Source organism: Anabrus simplex, chromosome 2, assembly GCF_040414725.1.
Source record: "Anabrus simplex isolate iqAnaSimp1 chromosome 2, ASM4041472v1, whole genome shotgun sequence".
Lineage (NCBI taxonomy): Eukaryota > Metazoa > Arthropoda > Insecta > Orthoptera > Tettigoniidae > Anabrus > Anabrus simplex.
The window spans coordinates 1,060,703,949-1,060,727,190 of record NC_090266.1 but is presented as its reverse complement, the minus strand read 5'-3'; the positions used below and the strand labels follow the sequence as shown (position 1 = coordinate 1,060,727,190).

Sequence of the window (23,242 nt, the reverse complement as noted above, 5' to 3'; positions counted from 1 at the left end):
TGCAGGCGTCAGTAATTTGATTCTGAATATTAGGACATACATATGAAGCATTACCTCTACAACTATTCATACGTCCTCTCAGAATTTCATCACTGCTATACGTGTGAAATCTTAGGTTTTGAAAATTATAATTTTCTTCTTGTCGTTGATTCAGCAATGTTCCCCTGTCATTATGACCACATAAGATATAAGACCACCAAATATAACTGTCTTACAGGCATAAGTTTTTGTCTGTTTTCCTCAGTTTTTAATTTCCATGTCAAATCTAATTGTATAATGATATAGTCTTGTTTCTTTTCAAAAACAGGAACAAAATTAACAAAAGTGTGGCTTCTCTTGTGGTAAGAAGTAGATTCATGTTGCCTAAAGACAAGTCTTGGAATTTCTCCAATAAGTACAAGCTTTAGCTAATATAGCTACTACATTTTGAACATCTCCCTTTCCCATGGCCATATTTTCACTCCAAACAAACAATAAAAGCGGAAGAGTGCTCCTAAATTTTATGAGTTAGCTCTCCAGGGAAATTTGCTTATCCCGTGTCACTGAAACTTTAAATTTATGTTATCTGCAGGAAATTTGTAGGTTTTGCATGAATCCCGTGATGTTTTAATTAACATACATCAGGTTGTCTTCCAGGTTTTTGTTATTCACATATTATAACCCAACATCAAATTTATTAGAAGTTAAAAACATCATGCCACTTGAGGTATTGCTACTGACCAAATCAGGGGTAGCTGCTGTTGACTGGCCAAGTTGAGATAGTTAAGCCTGCATCCACTAATCAAGCTTAATTGAATGTGCTTGGAGAAATATCAGTACCCACTTTCTGTGCTACTTTAAAGGAGTCTGTGATGGTTTGCTTTTTAGGCTGCCTGATTCAGATACATTCAAAAGTACTCTTGTTTTTACATTTCTTTTTCACAACTTATTTTGTCATCACAGCTTAAGCAGCAACATCTTGACTGAGCATAAATTAAAACATTACTTAATTCCACAAACCGTTGTTAAAGGTGCGGTAAGAAGTAGCAGACATAACAAACCATGCAATCTCAACAATGCAATGAACAAAACAGGGCTGGTGCATAGCTGATCATAGTTGGGCCTGGTAGGAAGGAGAATATCAATATTGGGGGTTGCAGTGGAGTTGCCAGTTAGTCACCTTGCACGACAGTGTTGCCAATTTTATCATACTGCTAACTCTGCTGACAATGAATTGTTCTAATATTTGTGCATTTAACTAATAACCAATCTGTAATGTGAAAATAAATTTAACTTAATTTTAGCCTTGTTTTGACGCATCTTTTTGTTTGTTTGGGGAGATATGTATCTGCCTCATTGCCACCACTGCACCCCCCTCCCCTTCTCCCTTTGCCTATGCCCCTGGGCACACTTCTGACACAAAAAGTGGTCAGCTCGGTAATGATAGTGCAGTCAAACAAAAGGATCACATTTTCATTGGGATTTCTTGGTTAGTTAATAGGTTTATGTATACTTAAAAAACTTATGTGTTTTTAGAACATATTGAAGTGGTAACATTCACAAAAAATGCCATAAACTCTCCTTGTCACATTTTCCTAACATAATAGAACCACACATGTTTATGAGCACAGTATTTACTGGAAAAATATGTATTAGAGTAATTCAACATTTTTTTTTTTTTTATAAAAGACCATAGCACAGCATAAAGTACATAAAGGTTTGATGTCAATTCTTCCATACAAGAGTGCGCTCCAGTTCTTGTTTCAGGAAGTGTACTTCTTGCGGATGATTAATAAAATCAAGCAATTGCTTTTGCTTGATTTTATTGTTTTTTTTTTTTTCAGCAACTGCTTGGCATTTTATAAATAGAGCCTTAAGTCAAAGGTCATGTATTCCTTCAGAAATTGTTTAGCAATAGCTAACTAACAAGCTCTTGCTTGAAAATTCTCAAGCCAGGGCATTAGGAGCTTGGAAGTGCTAGACATCAGTTCAGCATGACTGCTTTTATGAAGATTCTCACAAAGGAGGTTACAAATTGCGTCAAAATACTGCAGTTGAGGATTACAGGAGGAGAATGTATCTACTGTAGATTTAGTGAAGAGAATGAGGAATGGCTAGGAAGGTACTTCCTGGACTGGACGAGTTGGCCATGTGGTTAGGGGTGCGTGGCTGTGAGCTTGCATCCGGGAGATAATGGGTTCGAACCCCACTGTTGGCAGCCCTGAAAATGGTTTTCCATGGTTTCCCATTTTCACACCAGGCAAATGCTGGGGCTGTACCTTAAGGCCATGACCGCTTCCTTCCCACTCCTAGGCCTTTCCTATCCCTTCGTCGCCATAAGACCTATCTGCGTCGGTGCAACGTACAGCCACTAGCAAAAAACAATTTCCTGGACGCGCAAGAAGGGAAACCTGGTGGTGCACTTTTGTTCCAAGCTCCTTATAAAAATATTTTTGAATCTCGTATCCGATCCTGACTACCAGAATAGTGTGGAAGCAGAAGCAGGTGTTCATCAGAGCACTGTAAGTAAGGTCATCAAAGAAGTGACTGGTAAAATATTGTACAAAGCCAACATATGGATTAAATTTCCAAGTACACTAGAAGAGTTCAATGAAGCTCAAGAAAGCTGGTTTCAAGGGGATGAAATTCCATTTGCCGTAGGTGTAAATTGATTGTACCCATGTGCGAATACTGAAAGTGAGAGCCTATTGTAAAAGGGTTTTTCAAGCATTAATGATAATAATAATAATAATAATAATAATAATAATAATGTTATATGGCCTCCGGAGAGGCCTGGTGCAGGTCTTTTGAAATGATTCCCTACATGCGACTTACATGTGTGAGGATGGGGCCCTACCTATGATGAATTCTAATGGTGAAAACGGCACACATACCCAGTTCCCAAGCCAGAGGATATAATCAGTTAAGTTTAGAATCCCCGACCCGGTGGGAATTGAACCTGAGATCTCTTGGACTAAAGGTCAGCATGCTAACCATTTTGCTATGGAGCCAGACTTCTAAGCATAAATGTACATGCAACCTGCAATGCCAATGAATTTTTCACTAGCATGGATGCGCAGTAGCTAGGAAGTGTTCCAGACAGCAGAATTTTTAAAAACTCGGTAATATGGATGGTGTTGAAGAATTCTACATCCAACACTTTGTTCTTGGGAGATGAAGTCTACCCAATATGTACTTGGTTGATAACCCCATGGAGGAACCCAGACACTGCAATAAGGACACTACAACAGCACATTCTGCAAGGATTGGGTTGTTATTGAAAGGTGTTTTAGACAGTGGAAATGAAGGTTTCCTATTCCATGGTACTAAGTGTGACAGGAGATCCATATACGAGGATTGGGGCAAAAGTCATGGCAACTATTTTTTTCTTGTAGATATGTGAACGGATCACAAACATGTGTCGTGTGGCAGTTCTGCAGGCATAGTGTGTATGCAGAACAACAGAGGGCTCTGTGATAGCTGGTAGTAGCACAGCGAGGGCTGTGAAATCAGTCAGTTGGTGAGTGTTATGCGAGATGGAAGTAACCCCTGTTGAGCAACGCGCTTACATCAAAATAGCCGTTCTCCAAGGGAGAAATGTGATGGAAGGTCGCAGTGAATTAGTGGAAGCCCTTGTGAATAATGAATGCCCTACCATACCGTACAGTAGCACGGTGGGTAGGAAAGTTTCAGCAAGGACGAGTGTCAGCCAGTGATGAGCAACGTTCGGGATGACCCGTCATTGTGCAGACCGATGTTGCACGTGCCGTCATCTAGCAGCTCCTGGATGAATACACTACTGGAGAGAGGGCAAGTGGCATCGAGAAGTGCACCGTCCACAAGATATTGCGTAATGAGCTGCAACTGTGCAAAATCGCATTGCAGTGGATACCGCATGCACTGACAGAAGTTCAAAGGTGGGTGCACTATGCAATATGCTCCGACCACCTTGCACGCTGTCAACAGGACAGCGATCAATTCTTGTCGCTAATAATCGCCATCAATGAATTTTGGGCCAGGGCATACGAATTAGAACTGAAACGTCAGTCTGCGGAGTGGCGACATCCTGGATCAGCAAGGAGGCAGAAGGTCCATTAGAATCCTTCCCCAATCAAATTGATGATGATCGTTGCGTATGATGTCAGGGGTGTCATTGTTTGCCACTTTGCTCCACATGGCAGAACAGTGACCGCACAGTACTACAGGGACTTCCTGGTGCGACAGATATGACGTGGCGTTCGAAGAAACGTCCGGATCTTGTGGGCAGTGCAATGATCCTGCACGACAATGCCAAACCACATAAAGCAGAGTGTGTAGGGCAGCTACTGAGACGTTGGGGATGGGAAGAATTGGAGCACCCACCATACTCTCCCGACATTTTGCCCTGTGACTTTGATCTCATTCGTAAGATTAAGGAACCACTACGTGGTAGGCGGTTTGCAACACGAGAGGACATTGCTAATGCTGTGCGCCAACAGGTGACCCGATTCACACATGGTGCGGCAAATGCTGAGGCAGATGGTGTTCAGCGCCTCCCACATCGTTGGCAGCGTGTGGTGTAAGTAGCAGGGGACTACTTTGAGGGTCTTTAGGCCCAGGTTTGTCATGTCAACTTTGTGTACTGTGTTGTCATTCTTTTGCACCGGGAAGGCCATATTGCCCTGTATACTACCGTAATAAATTAGTGTGTTACGATATTTCAGTGCTATTCATTGTCCACACATGTAGTTAACACCTTGTCCTTTCATCTGTATATGTCACATTTTCCAGACTGGTATCTTCAAGAAAAAAAATAGTTGCCATGACTTTTGCCCCAACCTTCGTAATATTCCAAACACGATTGTTTGTTCTGCGGTGCTTTATCATATTGCAAAATATCTAAATGATTCAGACTTCTGTTCAAATGAAGAGGGAGAGCAAGGTCCAGAGGAATGCCACATTGCAGGAAATGTGCTTAATGAATTAGGTGCTCAAGAAAAAGACTGAATTACAGAACTAAGCTAGTTATCCAAGAGTGAGAATTACAGAAATGTTCTAAATTTGTTATCCAAGAGTGAGCCAAATTGTTTTATAATCGCTTTATTTTGTGATGTGCAGTGTTATGTGCTCATGCATTTAAGCTTATAACTTCTTGTAAGTTGAGTCCCTTCCTTTTGTAATATCGCTTTCACTGCACTTGCACATCAAAATTTTATCCTGCTGCATGCAAGTTCATTTCAGTTGTTCATGTATAAGGAGCCACTGCAATTTGCTGGTTGCCATATTCTTCGTTTCCTCTGTCTCCGGAAGAACAGTCATTTTCTTCTTACTAGGTGGGATAAAAAGTTTCCCTTTTCTGGTGGCCTCTACAGAAGGGGATACAGGGGACGTAAGTTAGTTCCCACAGGTACAGCTCCTAAAATAAAATAATGGGTATTAGCAGTGTATAGTGTAAACTAATTTTGTGAAATAATGATATTAAAGTTGTTATGAAGTTGACTTCTATTATTTATTTCATATAAGAACAAGCATATAATAGTTAATTCAACCAGCCATATCACAACTGATCGTATGCAATAATTGGTAATGTAAAATCTACCTATATTACTTTCTTCCACCTCTTAAATTTATATGTTCCCAATACATGTCCAATCAACAAAATGTTTTAATTCCTCATGTTGGGGGTATGGATTTTGAAGGTACTTCTGGACCCTCTGTTGTAGTTTGAGCTTGAATAATACAATTAGCTTTTGTGAAAAACTTTACTCCTTAATTGAATATAAACTTCTGAATCCACCTATTTAATACTTCATTTGACCATTAATATTTTAAGTCATTATATAAATTAGGGCATGTTTTGGTTCATTTTGAGCCATCTTCAGCTGGAAATATACAACTGTTCTTGAAATATTTACAAAATTTTTGCCATTAAATTGGCACATAGTATTGAATACATATTAAAATCTTACAAAACTTAAAAATATGTGAATAAATGTAAATAATTAAGTCATTAAAATATTCTCTCATTTCTGAATTGTCCAAAATAAGTTTTGTTGCATTATCCAGGCGAAGTTCACATGATGTAGTTTCCCTGGAAGAAAAATCTACATGTGGATCAGGTCCTATTTCACAAGGAGATTCATATCGGTGACATTTTTAAATGCACTGAGTCCATACGATATCAGTCAAGCAGCTCGGCTAGACATATTGAATGGCCCTGAAAGAGTCCATTGAATTTCTGTTCTTCCAGAACATTCGATACATTTTACTAGAAAAAATCTGATGAAAACCTTTTAACTACATGAACATTGCCTAACCAGTTGAATCAATTATAGCACAACTGCTGATATGAGGTTATCATATGAATGTGGTTCAGTGCTGGTAGATGTTTGCATTTTACTAAATAACAAAACCATATTATGATGTACTATAAAGTTCTAACATAGCTTCCTTATTACAGCATAGTGACACAAGTGTAATAAACTCACCAGAAAGCAAAGAAAAGCTTGATGAAGCTGCAAGGGGTCCCTCGTGGTTGTACTTGCAAGGTTTCATGGAACAAAAGCAAGCCAGATTCAAATAAAAGATTTTTATATCCCCATAGAGTTCAGAACTATTGCAAGGTGGTCAAATTATGATCTGCAGACTGATGAGATTCAAGGTCTCATACACTGTCCAAAAATCACATTGTCGGCCAAAAGTGCAGATACGAGGTTTTCATGTGGATACATAAGATTTAGATTTGATCTTTGTATAAGCTAACGTGTATAGGTGGCCATGGTTGTAGCGATCAGGAAATTTTTGTGACATACAACTCTGACAGTTGTAGCCCACAATAGAATTCTAAGAAACCATTACGACACCACGTTTTGAGATAGGCAACAGTCCAAACGTATACCTCTGTAGATGCAATAATTATAATCATTGAAATAAGACTGTAATGTTCCACACGTGTTTCATCTTTGGATTTGATCAATTAGAATTAAGATATGTTTGAATAATTAGCAAGGAATATATGATGGTTAGGAGTTTTGCAAGGTAGTGCATGACTACCCAGGGACTTCATTTAGGCTCGAGTGGTGGGGTGATACATATATATAAGGAACCCCCATGGAGCACGGCAGCTTGAATATTGCTGCTTGACTTGTTCTATACGTGGTGTTACAGCACTGTTCATTCAGCGACATGTGGCACTGTACTTGTTTTCAAAGTGTGATTGAGAACTTTAAAATCTGTGTCTGTGAGTGAATACACACATCAAAAAAGTTAAGCATTACCTACCAAATAAACGTAAGGTATTCTGTACAATGTTGAAGTGGTACTTCAAAAGTAATGCATCATCCAGTTCATTGACAACCAAAACCAAACAAATCACTTCGACTGTAAGCTAACAGAAACACAAAGCCCATTGTGTAGCAACCTGATTCAGTACAGAGTAACATATTCCCTTGCATGAATGCAAACTTGCATCCTACTTGGCATGCTGCCTGCAAGTTCATTTAACCACTGCTCATCTGATTTATCCCATTCTTCAGTGGCAATGCTGTGTAACTCCTGTAGATTTTGTTGGATATTTTCACACAGCTCTTTTTGAATTTACTCAAGTAAACATTGTGGTTTTATTTTGTATTGGTCCGTATTGACTAAAATCTCAACTCCAATAAATTCATTGTTATATTTGAAATCAGCCTTGTCAATACTTAATTATTTATTACATAATACACCGTACATGTTTCAAGGACCTGACTGTCCTCTTCCTCAGTGGTTTACTCAAACTACCAAATATCTCTTTGGATCTATTTACTTTTAATTATTGTTAAACATCAATCGCATTCTTAACAAGTCCTCTTATAACCTGTACATCATATTTAATTCTAAACATCTCTTAATTGATATATAATGTGTTTTCATAAATAAACACAAAACTACTCTCTTCTATTTACAATATTAAAATGTCAGTTTTGTCCGTTATCTACAAATACTTAGTTTATTAAAATCAGGATCTCTTAAAAATGATTGAAATCTTCCAACCCAGAGTTTACATCTGCTAAAAGTTGCGGCTACATCTGTATTATAACCATCTGTCCGCGAACACTCCCTAGAGTGGTAGCTTCTCACTCCACAATAAATTAATATTCTGTTGTACACACACAAACATAGTTGGCCTTGACCTTTAGTTGAAGTACTTCAAGGTAGCAGGCTCATATTCTTTTTGAATTGTTAGCCAACCAATGGAAGTCAGCACTTGCTCTCTTGATGTATGTGAATAATGTGCCATATCAGAATGGAGTGAAGCATTTAACATTGAAGTTAGTTCGGCCAAACTTGCTATGTTCTTCGCCCGATGTCATCATGCTGTATTCATTCGGGAACAAAGAAAAATCTTTCATGCCTGTATTCAAACCTTAGCTGTTATGGTAGGCACAAATTTTGTACCCTACAGCTGACCCACTGCACTATGTGGAAGCATGCCATGTGTTTCTAGTTTCATAGTGCTTAATGCAAGTGCATGTCGCGATGATGAGGAAGAGGACAGAGTGAGAGAGAGACTGACACAACAAATGAGAAATACAAGACATGTTGCAAAATACATAGAGCTAACTGTACAAAGCCGAACATAGCCAAAGTGGACTTCTTTATATTTCACATCTCCAGAGATAATTTTTTATTGTTCATCTGTACCTTCCCTCTACCATTAGAAGCAAACTGAAGAACTAATATTGCTCATGTCTAGTTTACCACAAAATGTACAGTTCTTGCTCATAAACTTGCTTGTCTCGATTTACCAACATGTATTTATCGGCAGTAATGCCTTATTCTGTTCACTTTGACATCATATGAGAAGTAATGGAAGTTCTGCAAAATGTTCGTTCATCAACTAATACTCTATTTGATTTTCATAGCTGGTTTCCTTATGTTTTCCACATGTTTATTTGGGGGTCGGTGGACAGATTCGAACACAAGATACTGGGGTTGGGAGTTGAATGTCCTGACACACCACCATAGTGTTATATTGGACACATGGGAGGGGATATAGATGTTGATTCCCATAGGGAATCTGAAATATTTGTCCTGAATGAGCAAATTTATAATACCAATATGAATGGTCCGTTATTGGACATTATAAATTTTCCAGCTAGCTCACTCTTGGTTGCCAGCGTTTCGCCCTCGTGTGCTAGGGTGGGCTCATCAGTTGGTACCTAGCACACCTACCAATACGCTGGCTAGTGCATACCGTGGAGGCCACTGCGTAGGCTAACTGGAGCCACCGGCAGTGCCAATGCACTAAGAGACTTTGTCTCATCACTAAAAATTGATGCCTGCTTGGCCATCAGATGATATAGATGTTGATTCCCATAGGGAATCTGAAATATTTGTCCTGAATGAGCAAATTTATAATACCAATATGAATGGTCCGTTATTGGACATTATAAATTTTCCAGCTAGCTCACTCTTGGTTGCCAGCGTTTCGCCCTCGTGTGCTAGGGTGGGCTCATCAGTTGGTACCTAGCACACCTACCAATACGCTGGCTAGTGCATACCGTGGAGGCCACTGCGTAGGCTAACTGGAGCCACCGGCAGTGCCAATGCACTAAGAGACTTTGTCTCATCACTAAAAATTGATGCCTGCTTGGCCATCAGATGATATAGATGTTGATTCCCATAGGGAATCTGAAATATTTGTCCTGAATGAGCAAATTTATAATGTCCAATAACGGACCATTCATATTGGTATTATAAATTTGCTCATTCAGGACAAATATTTCAGATTCCCTATGGGAATCAACATCTATATCATCTGATGGCCAAGCAGGCATCAATTTTTATTGATGAGACAAAGTCTCTTAGTGCATTGGCACTGCCGGTGGCTCCAGTTAGCCTACGCAGTGGCCTCCACGGTATGCACTAGCCAGCGTATTGGTAGGTGTGCTAGGTACCAACTGATGAGCCCACCCTAGCACACGAGGGCGAAACGCTGGCAACCAAGAGTGAGCTAGCTGGAAAATTTATAATGTCCAATAACGGACCATTCATATTGGTATTATAAATTTGCTCATTCAGGACAAATATTTCAGATTCCCTATGGGAATCAACATCTATATCATCTGATGGCCAAGCAGGCATCAATTTTTAGTGATGAGACAAAGTCTCTTAGTGCATTGGCACTGCCGGTGGCTCCAGTTAGCCTACGCAGTGGCCTCCACGGTATGCACTAGCCAGCGTATTGGTAGGTGTGCTAGGTACCAACTGATGAGCCCACCCTAGCACACGAGGGCGAAACGCTGGCAACCAAGAGTGAGCTAGCTGGAAAATTTATAATGTCCAATAACGGACCATTCATATTGGTATTATAAATTTGCTCATTCAGGACAAATATTTCAGATTCCCTATGGGAATCAACATCTATATCATCTGATGGCCAAGCAGGCATCAATTTTTAGTGATGAGACAAAGTCTCTTAGTGCATTGGCACTGCCGGTGGCTCCAGTTAGCCTACGCAGTGGCCTCCACGGTATGCACTAGCCAGCGTATTGGTAGGTGTGCTAGGTACCAACTGATGAGCCCACCCTAGCACACGAGGGCGAAACGCTGGCAACCAAGAGTGAGCTAGCTGGAAAATTTATAATGTCCAATAACGGACCATTCATATTGGTATTATAAATTTGCTCATTCAGGACAAATATTTCAGATTCCCTATGGGAATCAACATCTATATCATCTGATGGCCAAGCAGGCATCAATTTTTAGTGATGAGACAAAGTCTCTTAGTGCATTGGCACTGCCGGTGGCTCCAGTTAGCCTACGCAGTGGCCTCCACGGTATGCACTAGCCAGCGTATTGGTAGGTGTGCTAGGTACCAACTGATGAGCCCACCCTAGCACACGAGGGCGAAACGCTGGCAACCAAGAGTGAGCTAGCTGGAAAATTTATAATGTCCAATAACGGACCATTCATATTGGTATTATAAATTTGCTCATTCAGGACAAATATTTCAGATTCCCTATGGGAATCAACATCTATATCATCTGATGGCCAAGCAGGCATCAATTTTTAGTGATGAGACAAAGTCTCTTAGTGCATTGGCACTGCCGGTGGCTCCAGTTAGCCTACGCAGTGGCCTCCACGGTATGCACTAGCCAGCGTATTGGTAGGTGTGCTAGGTACCAACTGATGAGTCCACCCTAGCACACGAGGGCGAAACGCTGGCAACCAAGAGTGAGCTAGCTGGAAAATTTATAATGTCCAATAACGGACCATTCATATTGGTATTATAAATTTGCTCATTCAGGACAAATATTTCAGATTCCCTATGGGAATCAACATCTATATCATCTGATGGCCAAGCAGGCATCAATTTTTATTGATGAGACAAAGTCTCTTAGTGCATTGGCACTGCCGGTGGCTCCAGTTAGCCTACGCAGTGGCCTCCACGGTATGCACTAGCCAGCGTATTGGTAGGTGTGCTAGGTACCAACTGATGAGCCCACCCTAGCACACGAGGGCGAAACGCTGGCAACCAAGAGTGAGCTAGCTGGAAAATGTATAATGTCCAATAACGGACCATTCATATTGGTATTACATGGGAGGGGATCGTCCTTGACGAGGAATACTTGGGAAGCTTGTTGAGTCATTGCCATGTCGGCTCCGAGAAGTTGTTCAAGCCGATGGATACTGGACAAGGTATTAAGTCATGTCCAAACCAGTCCTTATCAGGACTAACATAATTAAAAGAACAATGCCAGATGTTGCAATGAATAGAAATACACATATATTTTGTTGACACAACATACACTGAAAGTTAAAAAAGTAACACGTAGTGCAAGACTTGAACCCTCATTCTCACATTGACAGGCTTGAATGCTTCTTCAAAGGTAACTGGCACTCACATGAACACTCTTAATATTGTAAGGCTATTCCCCGCTGTGCATGTCACGTTACTTTGTAACAGTCCAGTGATAAACTACTCACTCATTGCAACCATTTGGAAGTATGGTACAGTAGAATAGTGGTGTCTAGTAAAAGTATTCAAATCCCAGATGTCCTGGTTGATAACCAAAAACTTTTCCCTACACTAACATAGACATGCCGTGGAGTGCTTCACAACAAGCTTCACTTGCCAGACATGTCTCCCACTTCACATATTTATATAACTGTTATGGTAGTTTCTTGTCCTTTTCATTGTATTCTTTTATGTTCCAATATGAAGACATTTGCATTGGGTACTGGCAGTCTCATTTCGTCAGGAACATGTTGTTTAACAATAAGCAAGTTGTGGATGTACTGCCTCACCTGACGATGATGATACCCAATACAGGACTTTAAAATGTTTCATGCATCTTTTTTGATTATTCAAATGTACAGTTTCCTTACCATGTGATTTTTACATTGTTTAAAAATGAACTATTTGGATTGTGATATTTTTCATACAGAGGTTATTTTTGCTATAGTCTATACAGCCCTGTCTATTTAAAAAAGAAACTAACACTGGTCAACAGTAAAAATGTTTCTGAATAAAAATCAGCCAATTCTTATTCATTTTGATGTGAAATAAGCAAATATAATGCCTTGAAAAACAAGAATTTTTTTTTTTACGGTTGGACATTGTCTGTTTAGTAAATAACTTTTTTTACAAATATACTGTAAGTTGTCAACATGTGAGTAAACTATATTTTATCCCTAATTTTGTATTCTAGGGCCTCAGCTGTGTTCGAAAAAATAAAACGCGCAAAAAAACGGTGCCGCATTTTTTTGGAATTTTTATATTTATACTAAAATGACCCCCACCTATTGCTAAGTCTACAAAAAAATCTTGGTGGTGATACTTGCAACCAGTTAGTATATAGTAAATTTTTAATTTTCTGGCATGGCTTTCCAAGAGTTAAAAATTCATAACTTCTGCAGTAGGCCTATTTGGGCTAACTCAATGAAATCAGGCAACATATATCCTGTTAGATGTGAGAGCTCAGAAAGAAAATGAGAGCTCTAGTGGCATAATTTTAGGTTCTAAATGACATTTCGTGACTTCTTAATGTGGTCCTAAACTTTTGACCGGTACTGTAAATGAATAAAGGTGCATGGGGTTGAGTTCAGTACACACAAATATCTTAAAACTAGGAGCTAATAAATATGTTCTGAAGTCATATTCCCATTCCTTAACCTGTATTTTCTTGTAATTGCTTTTTTTTTAAATAAGGAAACTGGCAACTTATGTCTTCTTCGACAAATGTAATCAACTCGTGGAGTTACGGAAAAGAAAATTATCCACTGTACTGTACCTGTGTATACACTGGAATTCTAAACGATTGTTGCTTTTCATATTCCTATTTCTAGGGGGTTTTTTTCTTCAGCTACACTGATACAAAGATGTCTCCTAGTATAGAACACGAATTGATATTGCCTTCCAATTAGTCTCCTGTCACCAAGCAAAGTTGCAGTAAAATTAATTAAATTCTTTTCAAGGTCCACCTATTCAATACAATGACGTTTTATTGTGATTTAGTCACATGTCAAATAGTCAAATGGTATAGAGTAGAACGCAGCCCGGAAGGCGGTTTCGTTGCGCAGAGAGAGACAGGAGTATGAGGTGCGGTGATGCCGATTTGCCTACTCATAACAGCATGTATGTGTAAACATTTTTTTCATCCAGTTATATCTTGAATTCCAAAGCGATGACCTATATTTTCCGTGGGCTTAAACGTTTCCTAAAAGTCCAAATTAATTTTTAACATCAAACCCCGCGAAAGTGTTGAGGAAAAGTTTCGAGATATTAAGGAAGGTAAATGTAAGGTGAGAGAAGTGAAAGGCGAAGGGCAGAGAGCATAACAGCATGAATGTGTAAACATTTTTTCATCCAGTTATCTTGGATTCCAAAGCGACGACCTATATTTTTGTGGGCTTTAAAGTTTCGTGAAAGTCCAAATTAATTTTTAACATCAAACCTCGAGAAAGTGTTGAGGGAAATTTTCGAGATATTAAAGAAGTTAAATGCACGGTCCAGTTTCAATCCCTTAGGATATTTGCTGTTTTTATACATATCAAATATTGTTGTACGCAGAACATTGAAATCATCGAGGACCGTCACTGGTTTCTTCCTCTAAGGGTTCTTCTCTGGCGACCTAAACACCACATTATTTTTATTTCCGAAGCTTGTTTTATCCTCTGTATTGTTCGCAGGCCGATACCGCACGCGAGTGCTGTCTTCTTTTGAAGCGTGGCAACATGGCGTTCCTCACCTTCTCCGCCTATGCACGCCTGCTGCTGCATGCTTACAAAATACAAATACACTTTAAATACTATTTCCCTCGCCTGTCGACGGAATACTTGTCCTTTTGCTCTTCCTGGATCTACCGTACACATGCAAATAGTTCCCTAAATTCGTTGATTATGATATTTACAAATAATACTCGAAACTTTCACTCGTGACCCGCACAAACATGCACCTCTTACTGAAATGATTCTATTGGCTCAGCGGAAAGCACGTCATACTACAAAGCGCGCGAATGTTACTGCGCAACCCTCTTCAAACCGCCGTCCGGGCTGCGTTCTACTCTAGTTTCGGCATCTATATGCCATCATCAGCCTTGAGTACAAATTAAAACAAGATATATATTCCTAAAACATCTAAAACACATTTTAACACATTATAAAATAACATACAATTAATGTGGTGATACATGAAATACGATAAAATTATGATACAATTGGTGTGATATAAAATTCTTAAAATTCCGGCTGTACGTTACATAATTCAGTCTGTGTGCATCCGGGATAAGTGAATTTTTGCAGTTGTATGCTGTCTATGTGAATGACATTTACTCCTTTAGATATTAGGTGGTTCCAGGGAAGTTTACTTTGATCATGTAAGATCGTGATGTAATTAGAGATGAATTCCCACTTCAATTTGAACCTGAAGGAGAAAATAGCCAAGTTAGACGTTGGAAGCAATGTATGGAAGTTACTAGAAACATTAGAATCGTTGAATGATGATTGACTCACCTTGAGCAGCATGTAAACGTGTTGTTACACAGACGGAGCCGGGCGAAGTGTGTGGGCAACGGTAAAGGAGGCGTGGGGAGGAAAGGAGGCGGAGCACTTGCGGGGGAATGGAACTAAGGCGGGGCAGAAGGATGGGGTAGTGGGGGTAATTGACGGGAGTGTGTATTCCGGATTACTTGGAAAATCGAACTGTTTTTCGATAGTTTGGTATTTTTAAGCCAATCGATTAAAAGATCGAAAAGGATATTGGGTTTCTTGTAAATCTCATTTAAATTATAATTGGGGTTAAAATATTGGTCGCAGTTGATGTAACAACTTTCAATGATATTCATTATGGGTCCCTTGTTTACTGTTTGAAGAACTTCCATATCTTGTTCAATGTCGGTAAATTTGTGATTAGTGTCGTGCATATGTATACCCATGGCGGAGAACTTATTGTGTCTCATCGCGTTGACGTGTTCCGAATATCTAATCATAAAGTTGCGTCCTGTTTGACCTATGTAGGAGCTGCTGCATTCATTGCATTTTAGTCTATATATTCCAGATTTGGAGTAGATACTGGGGGTATTGATTGATGCAGAGTTGTGTAAAATTTCGGAGGTTCTATTGTTAGTTTTGAATAAAATTCTTATATTGTGTTTTCGGAAAAGGTTGGTGATTTTGTGGACGTCTTTATTATAAGTGAAGGTGGTTGAGATAGTTTTTCTTTTTCTTTTATGAGTTTGGTTTTAGGCCGGTACCTATATTTGTTTATTATTTGTTCTATAAACTGCCTGTTGTACCCATTGAACTTGGCAATTTAAAAAAAGAAGAAACAAACGGTTTCACTTGTAAATCAATCTAAAGAAATCAATTTGACAAAAAATATAATCAAGAAATTTCATCCCCCTGTAGTTAACCTTTCCAATGTAAACTTTAATAAAGAAGAAATCGCCGTCTTATCAAAAGGCCCTAACAAAAACTGGCCTAACATGTATAAAATAAACCTAATGATTAACATGATTATAGAATCAGAAGCTACAATAAATAAAATGCCTTTGGAGAAACAAGACGAAACTAGATTTAAAAAAAAAGAAAACTAGATAAGATAGGCACAGCTAAAAACGTAAGTAGGAAAACTATTTCCACTAACTCTAATGACGACAAACTTACCTCTGAACACAAACAAATCACAGAACTTAAAAGTAAAATAAAACATAATGACTTAGTAATTACAAAGGCAGATAAATGTAAAGCTACTGTCTTGATGAATAAAACTGATTATGTATCCAAAACTAAAGAATTTTTCAACAACAACACATTTAAAATAATTAAGAAAGATCCTACCCAAAAAATCCAGAAGCAACTAAAGCAAAATTTAAAGAACCTAACATTTCTTTTTACAGACCATGAAAAATCTAAACTGATAACCATGAATCCAGGCCTTCCTACAGTCAAAGCCCTTCCAAAAATTCACAAACCTAATATTCCTATCCGACCCATTATCAACTACAGACCCAGTCCACTCTTCAAAGCATCCCAATTCATTCAAAATTTCCTAACAAAAAAAATTATCACTTTCTCTCCAACAAATCCATTAAAAACACTACTGAACTGATTGAGAAATTAAAGGTATTAAACTTACAACCTAACCACTCCCTCCACTCCTTTGATATAGAAAATATGTACCCGAGCATACCAATTTCTAAACTTCCAAAAATCATTGAAAATAATCTAAGTAAACATAGTTCTCTTAGCAAACTAGATTTCATTCAGCTTCTAAACCTGGTTATCACCAATAACTTCTTTGTTTTCGACAAAATTATATATCAACAGAATGGACTGGCGATGGGATCACCTTCATCAGGAATTTTGGCTAATATTTATTTAGATAACTTAGAACATACAAAAATCAATAATAACAACTTTCCAAATATTCTCATGTGGGCTAGATGTGTGGACGACATATTCGTCGTTATGGATGAATCAATCAAGAACGCGGAATCCACTCTTCAAGACCTGAATAGTATTGACCCATACATTAAATTCACACTAGAGTCAGAAACCAATAAAGCAATCAATTTTCTAGATCGAACCATTATTAGAAATACATCTGGCTTGTCTTACAAAATATACAGGAAACCTACACAAACTGCTAACACTATACACAAAGATTCCATACATCCCATAATGCACAAACGTGCAGCATACAATAGCATGGTATATCGAGCCTTCGCCATACCCATGGCAAAGAAAGATCTTAATAACGAACTTAATACCATAAGGGCAATTGCCAAGTTCAATGGGTACAACAGGCAGTTTATAGAACAAATAATAAACAAATATAGGTACCGGCCTAAAACCAAACTCATAAAAGAAAAAGAAAAACTCCTATCTCAACAACCTTCACTTATAATAAAGACATCCACAAAATCACCAACCTTTTCCGAAAACACAATATAAGAATTTTATTCAAAACCTAACAATAGAACCTCCGAAATTTTACACAACTCTGCATCAATCAATACCCCCAGTATCTACTCCAAATCTGGAATATATAGACTAAAATGCAATGAATGCAGCAGCTCCTACATAGGTCAAACAGGACGCAACTTTATGATTAGATATTCGGAACACGTCAACGCGATGAGACACAATAAGTTCTCCGCCATGGGTATACATATGCACGACACTAATCACAAATTTACCGACATTGAACAAGATACGGAAGTTCTTCAAACAGTAAACAAGGGACCCATAATGAATATCATTGAAAGTTGTTACATCAACTGCGACCAATATTTTAACCCCAATTATAATTTAAATGAGATTTACGAGAAACCCAATATCCTTTTCGATCTTTTAATCGATTAGCTTAAAAATACCAAACTATCGAAAAACAGTTCGATTTTCCAAGTAATCCGGAATACACACTCCCGTCAATTACCCCCACTACCCCATCCTTCCACCCCGCCTTAGTTTCATTCCCCCGCAAGTGCTTCGCCTCCTTTCTTCCCCTCGCCTCCTTTACCATTGCCCACACACTTCGCCCGGCTCCGTCTGTGTAACAACTCGTTTACATGCTGCTCAAGGTGAGTCAATCATCATTCAACGATTCTAATGTTTCTAGTAACTTCCATACATTGCTTCCAACGTCTAACTTGGCTATTTTCTCCTTCAGGTTCAAATTGAAGTGGGAATTCATCTCTAATTGCATCACGATCTTACATGATCAAAGTAAACTTCCCTGGAACCACCTAATATCTAAAGGAATAAATGTCATTCACATAGACAGCATACAACTGCAAAAATTCACTTATCCCAGATGCACACGGACTGAATTATGTAACGAACAGCCGGAATTTTAAGAATTTTATATCACACCAATTGTATCATAATTTTATCGTATTTCATGTATCATCACATTAATTGTATGTTATTTTATAATGTGTTAAAATGTGTTTTAGATGTTTTAGGAATATATATCTTGTTTTAATTTGTACTCAAGGCTGATGATGGCACATAGATGCCGAAACTAGTACCATTTGACTATTTGACATGTGATTAAATCACAATAAAACGTCATTGTATTGAATAGGTGGACCTTGAAAAGAATTTAATTAATTTTACTGTAATCCCACTTCAATACGGAACCAATGAAATTCATAACTATAAGCCAAGCAAAGTTGACTGTGCGATTAGAGGCGTGCAGCTGTGAGCTTGCTTTTGGGAGATAGTAGGTTTGAACCCCATTGTTGGCAGCCCTGAAGATCGTTTTCCATGGTTTCCCATTTTCACACAAGGCATATTCTGGGGCTATACCTTAAGGCCATTGCTGCTTCCTTCCCATTCCTAGCCCTTTTCTATCCCATCGCCACCATAAGACCTATCTGTGTAACGTAAAGCCAATTGTGAAAGAATAAAAGTTTCCTGTGCTTATGAAATGAACCTTAGGCCTACTACACTAGTGGGATACCTCTCGTAAGCTCTGGATTAGTACCTTGCAGATCTGATTTGTAAATGGTTGCAGCCTCTAGGATTGTATTGATATTTAATAGGATCTTTCAACATCAGCAATTAAGGATTTCATTTCTTGACTGTCTTGGGACTAATATACTGGCATTGTTGAACATTTTTACAAAGAAGCTATTTCATTTGCTGCATTTTAAAGGTTGTACTGACAACCTTTTCATTCTTCTGGACAGACCAGCTTTAATGAAGCTCTACAGTTCCTGTCAATTGTTTTAGGTTCTCTGGTCAAGGTGGGGGTTTTACGAATCGTCACTACATCACCCACTGTTCATTGTGGTGCCTGAAATCTCATGGATGGAATGACTGAATCCGTGGGCACTGATAGTCATGCCCCTGTCAGGCTCACTGAGCTCTTGTACGTTAATGTCAACTGCTGCAGCTAGTAAACATTTCTACTGAACACTCATGGCTTTATACTAAATTTTCCACTAGCCCCTTAAAATTCATGAAGATACCCAATCCCAGGGGACTATCAGTGTTAGATGAGTTACGTATCTTCGTGAATAATAACGGGCTGGTGGACCACCCTGTGTAGGCTCGCAACATGCTTGAGTCATGTATGGGATTAGTTATTTTCCTTTCAGAGAATGTCTGGTCATTTATTGCATTGTAGTGTAGTGCATATGTACCTCAATTCTAGGCCCAAATATTTGGTTATAGACACTGCTAGATCTACCGTAACATAGGTTCTCACACACACACACACACACACACACACACACACACACATGGCTGAGAATTCCTTTAAATACTAGAGATGAGTAAACAGATCAGTGAAACAATTATGATTATATAGTAAAGTGTCATACACATGTCACAGGGTCAGTAGAATACAAGTACCGGGCGAGTTGGCCGTGCAGTTAGAGGCGCGTGGATGTGAGCTTGCATCAGGGAGATAGTGGGTTCGAATCCCACTGTCGGCAGCCCTGAAGATGGTTTTCCATGGTTTCCCATTTTCATACCAGGCAAATGCTGGGGCTGTACCTTAAGGCCACGGCTGCTTCCCTCCAACTCCTAGGCCTTTCCTATCCCATCGTCACCATAAGACGTATCTGTGTCGGTGCGACGTAAAGCCACTAGCAAAAAAGAAGTAGAATACAAGTACAATCCTTATACTCCTAAGTGGAAAGGAAGGGAATATGTCCAGCTTGATAAAAACAAAATCAAGAAATGAATACAGTTCATTACCATACACAAAGAAAAAGGTAAAATCAACTTCGAGGATAGCTTCATTGGGTAGTTCATTACCACTTGCCCTCAAGTTTCAGGAATGAATCCTGGACCAGTTGTTTGGCCTGTTTAATCCCCTTTCCAAATCATTTTTTTCTGTTTATGTTCCACCGACTATGATGGGGTAGGAGAGGGCTTGGACTAGGAAGTGACCGTGGCCTTAATGAAAGTATGTTTACCTGGTGTGAAAGTGTCAAACCATAGAAAACCATCTTCAGGACTGCCGACAATCGGATGCAAAGGCTATACCTCTATGGCCTTCTCAGTCTTAGCCCTATCCTATCCCAGTGTTGCTATAAAATCTGTTAGTATGAATAGCCTAGTAAAACAAATCTTGTTCCTTACCTTTGAGTTAAATTCTTGGACTCTCAAGTGGAAAGGAAGGGAATATGTTCAGCTACACAGCAGAGAGGTAAGGCATGTATTGTGTTATTTTATTGTGGACCAAATGATAACTTTCCTGATTCAGATGTGATGATTATCATGTTACTCAGTGCACACCGTTCTGTTTTGTAGTGCATTTGTAATGACTATTAATGAAGTTTTAACAAACTGTTTGCAAGGACACTACTTGTAAATCCTATGTAACTTAATTAGTGCATGCTCTGGTCTACTTGTTTGAGATCGGGCTAATGCTTATCTATTTTATTTTATTCTGTTCTGTCCCGTCAATTTCATGTTGGCTGTGAGATATGACTACCCCATCAATCAGTGCCATCTTACAGTGTTAGTCACTTGTATTATTATTATTATTATTATTATTATTATTATTATTATTATTATTATTCATATCATTATGGTGGCATATATTTCAAATTGTGTTGCTGACCACATTTACATTGTTACCATGTTTAACACTAGAGGTTATACCATATTTTTCCTAGACTGTTCTTCATTGAAAGCAGTTTGAGAAGAAATAATAAACATGGCAACATCACACAGTACCTGCGTGTAACAGTGTTGTAAACAGTACTAGGAAAGCAAACAAAAGTGTGTGGTATGCGAGCCATCAGCCGGTTTCCTGTGCTATGCAGAGCTTTGCTACGCAACAGAGAGGTGAGGCATGCTTTGTCATGCTGTCACCATGCTAGGACGACCTAGATGTTAGGCCCCTTCTACGCAGACACTTTTCACATCTGCCAGTTGGTGTTATCTGCTACAAAATAGAACATGCCAAGCCCAGAAGAATGCTAGGACTGAAAGCATGTTAGGTAAATGTGTTCTTTCCCTTAAAAAGCAATCATTATGTATATGCTGGAAAAATAGCAATGTGGGCACATATGCTTCCACTGAAAACAAGTCTTGTAAATGAGAAATGTGTTGTCAGTTTCTACCATTGTGTGCTGAAACGAATTATCAATTTCCTTGAATCACAAGGCCCATTTTCTGTGAGCAGCTGTGAGAGCACAGTTCTCTATTCTGCAGTATTTTCAACAAGTTTCAGAAAGCAGGGTTATCTCTATACAGTATTACTTGCATGAAACGTTCACATCAGCAGAAATGTTTGCATTTCCCAGTGGCGGTGAACTCTCAGGAGCACATGAACACCTAGTTCTAATGCATATTTACGCATCCATGGATAATTCAAAATTGTTTCCTTTATTTCTGCCTGATTTCATCAATTGATCGATAGTATTTGACTTATATTGAAGCTCCATTACACTGACAGCTGTTCGTTTCAGTTGACAATGCAGGGAGCACATTGGAGATTTTGCTACGAGCCTGAAGATTATACGCATGCGCATGAAGATAACGTCATGGTTTAAGCAGAGATATCTCCATAAGCAAGGAGCACGGTTAGGCGTGTGCCTTTTAGTCTACAACTACCTTCAAACAAGTGATAGTATTACAGATGACCACAAGGGTCCGCCACCTCCCCTGTTACTGTTGGCCACAGCTCCCAGAAGTTACTATTGCATTACATCGCCGGAAGATTTCGCTAGTAGGTAATTGTGAACGCACAGGAAGAAGTTTGCTTTACATTGTGGGTGGAGAATTGTTTGAATTTGAGTACTGGTAAATGTGGTAATTGCATGCACTATTTTTATGCTTGTTGTCATACTTAGGTGAACTTCGTGCTATGTAAATCCAAGAATAGCGTTCGCATCTTTTAATATTCGCTACAATACATCTTTGTAGCAAAATTGCTCTGAATTTTACTTTTACCTAACTAAGTATTGAACCTGCCAACTTGGGGTCAGAAATCCATCTGAGCCACTCAGACCGGCAATGTAATTTGTTTTGTTGTACACTCACTGATTAGTCTTGGAAAAATGCATCCTCGGTTATAGGGGTTCTACCAAATTATGAGTGGAGAAGCAACCGTACTAGGAACTTTTAGTGAAATGATTTAAGTTGTTTTGTACTGATTTTAATTTTACTTTAGTATATTTGAGACGTGAGCACACATTTTGTTGTGGACACTCTGAAAATTTTGTCACGAGCCGCCACTGGCAATTCCATTGCATATTGCACATGCACAAATGTGCTGTCTCTCAGCAGGGAGGAGTTAAGGAATATCCTGGTCAGCTGGAGTATTGGAGTAGATCCCTTCATTCGTAAAGATAAATAACATGAATGAATAAGAGAAACATTATTACATTCCTGGCCAGAGTGGAATGCTGGATTTCTTGATATCTCCATAGTTGAACTGTACTTCATTAGGCGTAGCTAGGTTTTGGGTAAGTGACCACTCGGGTTTTATTACATGGCCATCCAGTCCCCTAATGTAGCTCGGTCCTTCCTGATGCTCCCTTGACTTGAAGCAGTACTGAAGGTCCCAACCAATCCATGGGTCATTAGGAATTGCTGACTCAAGAGAAGTAAAGAGAGGTACCTGTTGAGTATTACTGTGTGCCGTCTGATGTCGTGACTTCCTGACTGCACTCAGGTTTCCATGGTTACAGGTTCGAGCTCTGGTTATACTCTCGGGAGTATGATATTTAAGTCAATATGGAATCGTAATGAGGTTTATTGTGTACAGTGTTATAACCAAGTAAGGTTAAAATCCCCAATGCAACTGGGAATTTAACCCGGGATTCCTTGG

General features: G+C 39.0%; 1 protein-coding gene across 2 annotated transcripts in view; it reads left to right on the top strand.

Moving 5' to 3' along the window:
- LOC136863283 (protein HID1) overlaps nt 1-23,242 on the top strand; it is a 204,958-nt gene that overhangs the window by 15,692 nt on the left and 166,024 nt on the right. The window lies entirely within an intron of this gene.